We start from the raw sequence: 9,240 nt of genomic DNA, 5'->3' as shown, positions 1-9,240 counted from the left end.
CTGATGGATACAACTACCTGTGGATTCCTCACCTAATGAATACTCCCATGGCGCCAGCATTCGACGGAAATCTTCTTCCTAGTCTCTGCACGTCGACGAGGACGTCACTCTAGCCCACGCGACGCCATCTGACGTCATACAGGCAATAAGAGGTCCTCGACGACGTGCCGACGTCAGTTCCCTTTTTTCCGTGCATTCGAAACGGTTATCTTCGAGGGAGCAACTGTTACTTTCGTGGTTACAGTGTATTTTTTGCTGCGTAGTCCTTCGCTGCAGTAATAATGTCGCAGAGAAAGTCGGGTTTTAAGCCTTGTCGTGAGTGTGGGGGCAAGATGTCAGTTACGGATCCTCACTCCGACTGTCTTTGGTGTTTAAGCTCCGACCACGACGTCTCGACTTGCGATTCATGCCAGCACATGAATCCAAAGGCCCTCAAGGAACGTGAGGCGAAGTTGTTTACGGCGAAGTCGAAGAAAGAAAAACATCATAAGAAGTCTTCTTCGCCAAGGCATCGGCGTCATCGAGACTCCCGGCGCCGTAGAGAATCACGGCGCCATTCGAGCAAGGAGACTCGTTCCAGGTCTTCGGATCGGCGCCGGAGAACTTGGGAGGTCAGTCCCACGGTCACGCCGCATCCATCGACGCCGTTGCCCTCTCCGGCGTCACCGACTTCACCTGGACAGGCGTCAGTGATTGAAGTGGTGCAGCCTCTGGTGTTGTCCCCGGCGTCGCAGACGTCGAGGTCGGGGTCGCCTTCGATACAGGCACCCCAGTATCCGGCTTTTCCCACCCCTGGAGCCGATAGTACCGCATTCCTAAATGCGATGTATACCATCTTCCAACAGATGGCTCCAGGGGGTGCTCCGGCTGGCCCTTTGGCCTTTTCATTGGGTGATCCTGCGCCTCTACGGCCGGCACCCTTTATGCCCTTTCTCCCTTTTGGGAACGTGGGCTCGGCGCCGGTGTCGGCGCCGGTGGCTGCTCCGGTGGCTTCGGAGGGATTGGCCCCGGAAATTTCCATCCCGTCGACGTCGGGATTTCGTCCTGTGACTCCGGTGGGTCCATCCGCTCCGAGTGCTCTTTCATCGGCGCCGAAGTTACCTGTGGCGCCGGACGCGGCGTCGGTGGCTTCTGAAGATCGGCGCCGATCTTCGGCGGAGGCATTGTCGACTCCGCGTATCGAGCAGAGGCTTCATTCGAGGAGATGTGCTCTACGTTTATTAGAGGAGCAGGAGTACCAACGAGTCCTGGAAGAAGGAGAACTAGAGGACTCGGGTGATGGACTGCATGGTCTAGATACAGCCAGTGGGCTGGACACTTCCCCTGAGTGGGATCTTTCGTCTCCAGGGGAATACACGGAGGAGGCTGCTTCCTTTCACGCAGTGGTACGGAAGGCAGCTAGTTTTCTGGACCTGCCTTTGCCGGTGGCAGAGACAAAACAGAACCTTCTGACAGAGGTGCTTCATCCGGCCTCAGCTGCGGCAGAGCCTCTATTGCCCTTTAATGACGCTTTGCTGGATCCGGTGCTAGAGGTGTGGAAGAGACCAGTATCTTTCCCAGCGGTTCATAGAGCCGTAGCCAGGAGGTATCGAGCTGCACCAACTGACCCTGGCTTTCTTTCTAGGCACCCTACACCAGAGAGCTTGGTGGTGCAGGCCTCCTGTTCATCCAAATCAGCGCCTAGTTCTTTCCCGACGGTGCCTGGGGACAGAGACTCGAAGAAACTGGATGTGCAGTCCAAGAAAATCTTTTCGTCCTGCATTCTGGCGTTGAAGGCCACCAACGCAACTTGTATCCTGGGGAGATATATTCATGCTCTTATGGATGACATTTCCTCATCATTTACGGAGCTTCCCCAGGGTCTTTTGGATGTTGTTTCAGATGCCCAGGCTGCTGCGCCCCAGATTATTCAGTCTGGGCTGGACACGACCGACTCGGTGGCCAGAGCAATGGGCACGACTGTGGTGGCAAGGAGACAGGCCTGGCTCCGTAATTCTGGGTTTTCTGCAGATGTGCAGTCAACCCTATTGGATCTCCCTTTTGATGGGGACAAGCTGTTTGGCGCCAAGGCAGATTCGGCCTTGGAACGTTTTAAGGAGAGCAGGGCCACAGCCAAATCGCTAGGACTCCAAGCTCCTTCTTCCTCTGCCTCTTCCAGGATTTTCAGGAGGTTTCGGGGATTTGGGCGTGGCTCTTCCTCCTCTTCCTTTCGGGGGAGATTCCAGCAACCTACCTCTTCCCATCCCTATAGATCTTTCAGAGGGAGAGGGAGGGCCCGCACCAGAGGAGCCTCTCAGCAGCACTCTGCCTCTTCCTCGTCCTCTGGAGGGGTGCAGCAGGGAAAGCAGCCTTAGGCTTCCACCATTTCCCACTCACTCCTCTCCTGTAGGGGGAAGATTACAGCATTTTCTCCGCAAGTGGAAGACTATTACGACGGACACTTGGGTTCTCAGTATTGTGGGAAAAGGCTACACCCTTCCTTTTCGGGAGTTCCCGCCCCTCATCCCGCCCCGCCCGTCTTATTGTTCAGAAGAACACCTCCTGTTGCTAGAACAGGAGGTACAAGTCCTCCTTTCAAAGGGCGCGGTAGAGTTGGTCCCAGAGCAGGAAAGGGGTCGAGGTTGTTACTCAAGGTATTTCCTGATTCCCAAGAAGGATGGTCGGTTGAGACCAATCTTGGACCTGAGGATCTTGAATTGGTTCCTCAAACAGGAAAAGTTCAGGATGCTGACCCTAGCTCAGGTGCTTTTGGCGTTGAACAAGGAAGATTGGATGGTGTCTGTCGACTTGCAGGATGCTTACTTTCATATCCCGATACTCAAGTCACACAGGAAGTATCTCCGGTTTATGGTGGGATCGCAGCCCTATCAGTTTGCGGTCCTTATGGTGGGATCGCAGCCCTATCAGTTTGCGGTCCTTCCGTTTGGTCTTACTTCAGCACCTCGAGTCTTCACGAAGGTGATGTCGGTGGTTGCGGCAGAGCTCAGAAGGAAAGGGATAGCAGTATTCCCTTACTTGGACGACTGGTTGATCAAAGCAAAGTCGCCGGAGCTTGTGTCGCATCATCTGCAGTCAACGACTCAGTTGTTGTTCGACCTGGGTTTTTCGGTGAACAAGCCCAAATCTCACCTGGAGCCCTCTCAGCGCCTCCTGTTCATAGGTGCAGTACTGGATACAACATTGAGTCGAGCCTTTCCTCCGCCTCAGCGGATTCAAGATATTCAGGAATTGGTTCCAATGTTTCGAAATGGAGCGGTAGTTCCAGTCCTCAAGGTCCTTCGTCTGCTCGGTCTGTTTGCCTCCTGCATTCTGTTGGTCACGCATGCTCGCTGGCACATGAGGGCTCTTCAGTGGTGCCTCCGAAGGCAGTGGTCTCAACACAAAGGAGATCTAGAAGGTGCTGTCAAGATCTCCAGAGATGCTGCTGTGGACTTGAAGTGGTGGATTGCGAGCAACAATCTTTCACAAGGAAAGCCGTTCGCGCAGTCGCCACCAGTGGCCACGGTCATAACGGATGCTTCCACTCTAGGGTGGGGAGCTCATCTGGGGGATCTGGAGATCAAAGGCCTTTGGTCTCCAGAGGAGCAGATGTTTTATATCAATCTGTTAGAGTTACGAGCTGTACGTCTGGCTCTCAAGGCCTTCCTCCCTTCCCTTCGTGGTCAGTCGGTACAGGTCCTGACGGACAATACTACCACGATGTGGTACATAAACAAACAGGGAGAAGTAGGGTCGTACCTTCTCTGCAGAGAAGCTCTTCGACTATGGTCCTGGCCAAAGGACCATCAGATTTGCTTGGTAGCAAATCATCTGGCCGGGGTCTTGAATGTACGTGCGGACGGTCTCAGTCGCCAATTCTCGGCAGACCACGAGTGGCGTCTCCATCCAGATCAAGCCCGTTTGATCTTCCAAAGGTGGGGGTTTCCTCGGGTAGATCTGTTTGCCACTCTGGAGAACGCGCATTGTCCGTTATTCTGCAGCCTCCAGTATCCGATGCAGGGAGCGTTAGGGGACGCGTTTCAAATAACCTGGTGTGGCCAGTTGCTTTACGCGTTTCCTCCCATACCCTTGATTCCTCGAGTATTGAGGAAGATTCGCCAAGACCGGGCGCTAGTCATCTTAATAGCTCCGGATTGGCCAAGGAGGGTGTGGTACTCCGACCTTCTCCAACTCTCAATGTGCCCTCCACTCCGTCTCCCTTTCAGGGCAGACCTCCTCTCGCAGTCGCAGGGGCAGGTTTTACACCCCAACCTCCAGAGTCTGCACCTACATGCCTGGAGATTGAACGGGGCAACCTGAGTTCCTTCTCTCTCCCGCCTGATGTAGTGGATGTTATATTAGCGGCCAGGCGACACTCCACTAAATCTATCTACGCTAATAGGTGGTCTAAATTTGTTGCGTGGTGTGGAGAGAGGCAGATTGATCCCTTACATGCTCATCTATCGGACGTTTTGTCTTTTGCTCTCTCTCTAGCGCAGAAAGGTTGTGCAGTTGTTACCATTAAGGGTTATTTGTCGGCCTTGTCAGCCTTCATTTGTCTTCCAGACCAACCATCGTTATTTAAATCCCCTATTGTTATCAGATTCTTGAAAGGTCTTCTAAATAAATATCCTCCAAAACCATTCGTTATGCCGCAATGGGATTTGTCCTTGGTCCTGACTTTCCTTATGGGGTCCCCTTTTGAGCCTATGCATTCTTGCCCCTTAGGGTATTTGGTTATAAAAACAGTTTTCCTGGTAGCTATAACATCTGCAAGGAGAGTGAGTGAGTTGCAGGCCTTATCGGTAAAGCCCCCTTATACAACTTTTTATGGGGATAAGGTGGTGTTGAGGACCAAGGCTGCTTTCCTCCCGAAGGTTGTTTCACCCTTCCATTTGGCTCAGACAATTACTTTGTCCACGTTCTATCCTCCGCCTCCTCCTTCTAAAGAGGAAGAAAGACTGCACCGTCTGGACCCAAAGAGGGCGTTGAGCTTCTTTATTGATAGAACAAAGGATTTCAGGCTGGAGGATCAGCTGTTCATCGGGTACGTGGGCAAGAGGAGAGGAAAGGCAGTCCACAAGAGAACACTCTCCAGGTGGGTGGTTCTTTGCATTAAAATCTGTTACTCTTTGGCAAAGAAGGACCCTCCTGAGGGCATTAGAGCTCATTCCACCAGAGCTAAGTCGGCCACTTCGGCCTTGGCCAGGGGTGTTCCTGTGGTTGACATCTGCAAGGCCGCAACTTGGTCGTCCCTTCACACTTTTGCGAAACATTACTGTTTGGACTCTGAGGTCAGAAGGGACGGCCATTTCGCACGGTCAGTGCTGCAGGATTTCTTGGTTTGACCATTTAGGCACCCGCCACCGGGCGTGGTACTGCTTTGGGACTCTATTCATTAGGTGAGGAATCCACAGGTAGTTGTATCCATCAGAAGAACGAGTTACTTACCTTCGGTAACGACTTTTCTGGTGGATACATTAGCTACCTGTGGATTCCTCACGGTCCCACCCGCCTCCCCGTTGCCTTTCTGGTCTTACCAAGTAATCCTTGAGTGCGCTCCTCTTGGTCTTCAAGGTTGCAATAGATGTTGTATATATGGATACTTGTGTATATTATCTGTATATATATATATATATATATATATATATATATGTATATATCTTTGTGTACATACATGATTTGCATATATTTGTTCGTTATATTAAATTTACAGCTATTCATTGCAATATTGTGTATTTTACAAGGTTATGGGATGTTGCCTTGCTCTTTCATTGCATTGGGTGGTTGTTCTCATGCACGTAAAAAATGTTGGTACTGACGTCGGCACGTCGTCGAGGACCTCTTATTGCCTGTATGACGTCAGACGGCGTCGCGTGGGCTAGAGTGACGTCCTCGTCGACGTGCAGAGACTAGGAAGAAGATTTCCGTCGAATGCTGGCGCCATGGGAGTATTCATTAGGTGAGGAATCCACAGGTAGCTAATGTATCCACCAGAAAAGTCGTTACCGAAGGTAAGTAACTCGTTCTTCAGGTCGTTTGTTTGGTCACAAAACCCTCACAAATGTCTGAAACCCAGCAAATGTTATTAGGGTTGGCTAGGCCTTATCATCAAGACTTGTCTGGTTTATGTTTCAAAATACATTGCTTAACCCACAGTAAGGGGAGAATCTTCCTGAAATTGAGCTATCCTGCAAGCGGTTACATTGAAGAGTGCCTGTCTGTTAATTGGAGAAATTGGTCTCCAGCTCTGTCATAGAATGTTGTATTGTTCTCCACTGCTGGTTGCACCAGCCTCCTTCAGACATATGTTCAGGGATAATTGGGACTAAGTTGTGCCAGTGACGCCTGCATGCCATGTCAAATTCACTTGTGGCTGGAGGGTGCAGAGCGCCTGCTGCTTGCCTAGAAGAATATCAATGGACATGTCATAACTGCACATTTCTCCTGCATGTCTCTGTATAGTTTCTTTGTTGAAGCTGCAGGGTGCAGAGTGTCTCAATGGCAGAGAAAGATGTTTCCTAGAGTAGAGAATTCCAGAGGACCAGTTTTAACTTGATTTGCTGTGTCCTTGACATGGGAAAAGTTGGATAACTATGCAGCTGCTAACCAGACTGAGGTCTGAGGAACCAGTACTGAACAGCTGAAAAACATTTGGCAAGTTAGAAATAATGCAATAGCAGTTACATTAACGTTCAGACTTTGCTTTCAAAGTTAATCTTTGGAGTTCTGGAACAAGGTGAACTTCCCCCCCCCCCCCCCCCCCTTGGGAAAAAAAATAAACACTTTGGTGGCCTCAGCTTAGCGTATTTTCAAATGTCAGTTTAAGAGGGATGGTTGCCGAAGTCCTCTGCACCAATTTGTGTGGAAAGAAGGTGGTGTAGATTTGTTGCAAAGAAATCGTAGTAGCTCATTTACAAAATCAGTTAATGTAATCACAATGAGGAAGGCAGATTTCAGAGCCAGAGATGCAGTGAGAACATATGCATAGACTCAAAGGACATACAGATGAGGTATATATGATAGAAACTTCTAGGTGCAGATTCCTTACCTTAGAATTTCCCCCAGGCATCAGTCTGGTTCTGGTGATTTTTCTATAGCAGTACCCCTGCGCACTCTCAGGCGGTGTTGGTCGACTCTAAGTCCATCGTCTGGTTTACTGGATATGACGTCGCAGGCGCGGTATAGGCACCACCCAAGGGCGCTGACGTCAGTTTTTTTTTCTTTCCGTGCCAGCCTACGTGCAGATCCGAAGAAGTTATCTCAGTCACTTTTTGACTGGACTTTCTGACTGTTGGCAAAGCTTTTTGTTACATTCTGGTGCGTCGAGATGTGGTCACGAGAGACCAGCTTCAAGCCTTGAAACTCCTGTCACCAGATGATGTCCATGACAAATCCGCACCTCGTGTCTCTCTGGTATTTGGAGCATGACCACAACTCAGTCATGCTCTGAGTGGTGGGTAATGAACTTGATGGCTTTGAGGGAGGGAGCTTCTTATTCAGTGGTGGTGAGGAGAGCGGCCAAGGTCCTGTGCCTCGATGTGCCTTAGGTGGCTGTCAGGATCCATCCTCCTAACTGAGGTGCTTCAGTCTGGGGCTTCCTCTTCCGAACCTCTTTTGCCCTTTAACGAGGCCCTCACTGGTGTTCTTCTGGGGACTTAGTCCAAACCCGTCACAGAGGCTCCTCTTAACAGAACAATAGCCGGCTGCCATAGACAGGCACCTAATGACCCAGGGTTCCTGACTCAACACCCCATCCCTGAGAGCTTGGTTATACAGGCTCTGCCTCCCAATGCGCATTCCCTCTGCACCTCCAGATAGGGAATCCAAAAGACTGGATCATCTTGGGTTGAGTATGTTCTCTTCCTCCAGTCTAGTGCTGCAGTTCATGAACACTGCATGCCTTTCGGGCCATTACACCTATATTTTATGGGACAGGTTTCAAAAGTGCTGCCACAGTCCTAGAGGAGGCCTGGGCCATTCTCTCCCAAGCTGTTGCTGATGGAAGAGAAGCAGCGTAGTTCACAATAAGATGTGGCCTGGATACAACCGACTCATTAGGTAGATTGGTTGCATCGATGGTGGCCTTGAGGCGCCACTCGTGCTTGAGGACATCTGGCTTTTCAGGGGAATGTCCAAGCCACACTTTTGGACATGCCCTTCGATGGCACCAGTCTCTTTGGAGACAAAGCAGACTGCGCTCGAGCGATGTAAGGAGTCCATGGCTACTGTGTTGTCCTTGGTCCTTGCAGTTGCTCCTTACCCTCCTCAGCATGCTTTCCGCCCCTTTCGTGGCTACAGAAGGGGCACCTAGCCATGTCTGTTTCCCTCTAGCCACAATGCCAAGTTAGCTGGCCAGCCTCTGTGTGGCCGAGGACATGGGTTCCAATGTCCTGGTGGATCAAGGACCCAGAGGTCTGCCCACTCCCCCACCCCTCCCGCTACAGCCTCCAAACCTTCATAGTCTGCGGCTTCACCATCAGGGACCATTTGGAGGCAGGATTTGCCAGCACCTGCCCCACTGACCATCCATCATGTCAGACAGGTGGCATTTGCAAATAGTCTGAAGGGGGTACTCCCTCCCCTTCGCGATTACCCCTCCATCCATGCCACCATCCTTCGATTGTATGGGGGAGGATTACCTGGTACTTCTCCGCAATGCGGTTACGGCTTTCTTGGCTAAGAGAGCCATAGAGAGAGGGTCCCTGTGCCAGGAGTAGGTCATGGCTGTTATTCCTGCTACTTTCTGGTGCCCAAAAAGGACAAGGGCCTCTGCCCTATCCTAGACCTCCAGGCCCTCAATCTCTCCCTTAGGAAGGAGAAATTCAAAGTGCTCACTCTGGCTCAGGTGTTATCTCCCCTGGACTTGCTGGACGCACATGTCCATATTCCCATCCTGTCTCTCTCCCCCCCCCCCCCACCCCACCCCACCCAAGACGTTACCTGCATTTTGATGGTAGTCCACGAACATTTTCTGTTTACCGTGCTCCCCTTTGGCCTTACCGGCGCCCTTTGGATGTTCTCCAAAGTGATGGCAGTGGTCACAGCTCATCTGCGCGGATCAGGGGTTTCAGTCCTCCCCCTGCCTCAACGACTGGCTGTTGAAGGCTGGCTCTCCACAGGCTGTTGTCTCCCACCTCTAGACTTCGGCGGACCTCGTGCATTAGCTGGGGTTGACTATAGATGTGCCGAAGTCACACCTGACTCCTTCTCAGACGCTCCCTTTCATCAGAGCTGTTCTGGACACAGTGCAGTTTCAGG

The sequence above is a fragment of the Pleurodeles waltl genome, chromosome 12, assembly GCF_031143425.1.
Source record: "Pleurodeles waltl isolate 20211129_DDA chromosome 12, aPleWal1.hap1.20221129, whole genome shotgun sequence".
Classification (NCBI taxonomy): Eukaryota; Metazoa; Chordata; class Amphibia; order Caudata; family Salamandridae; genus Pleurodeles; species Pleurodeles waltl.
Note: the sequence above shows the minus strand (reverse complement) of the source record.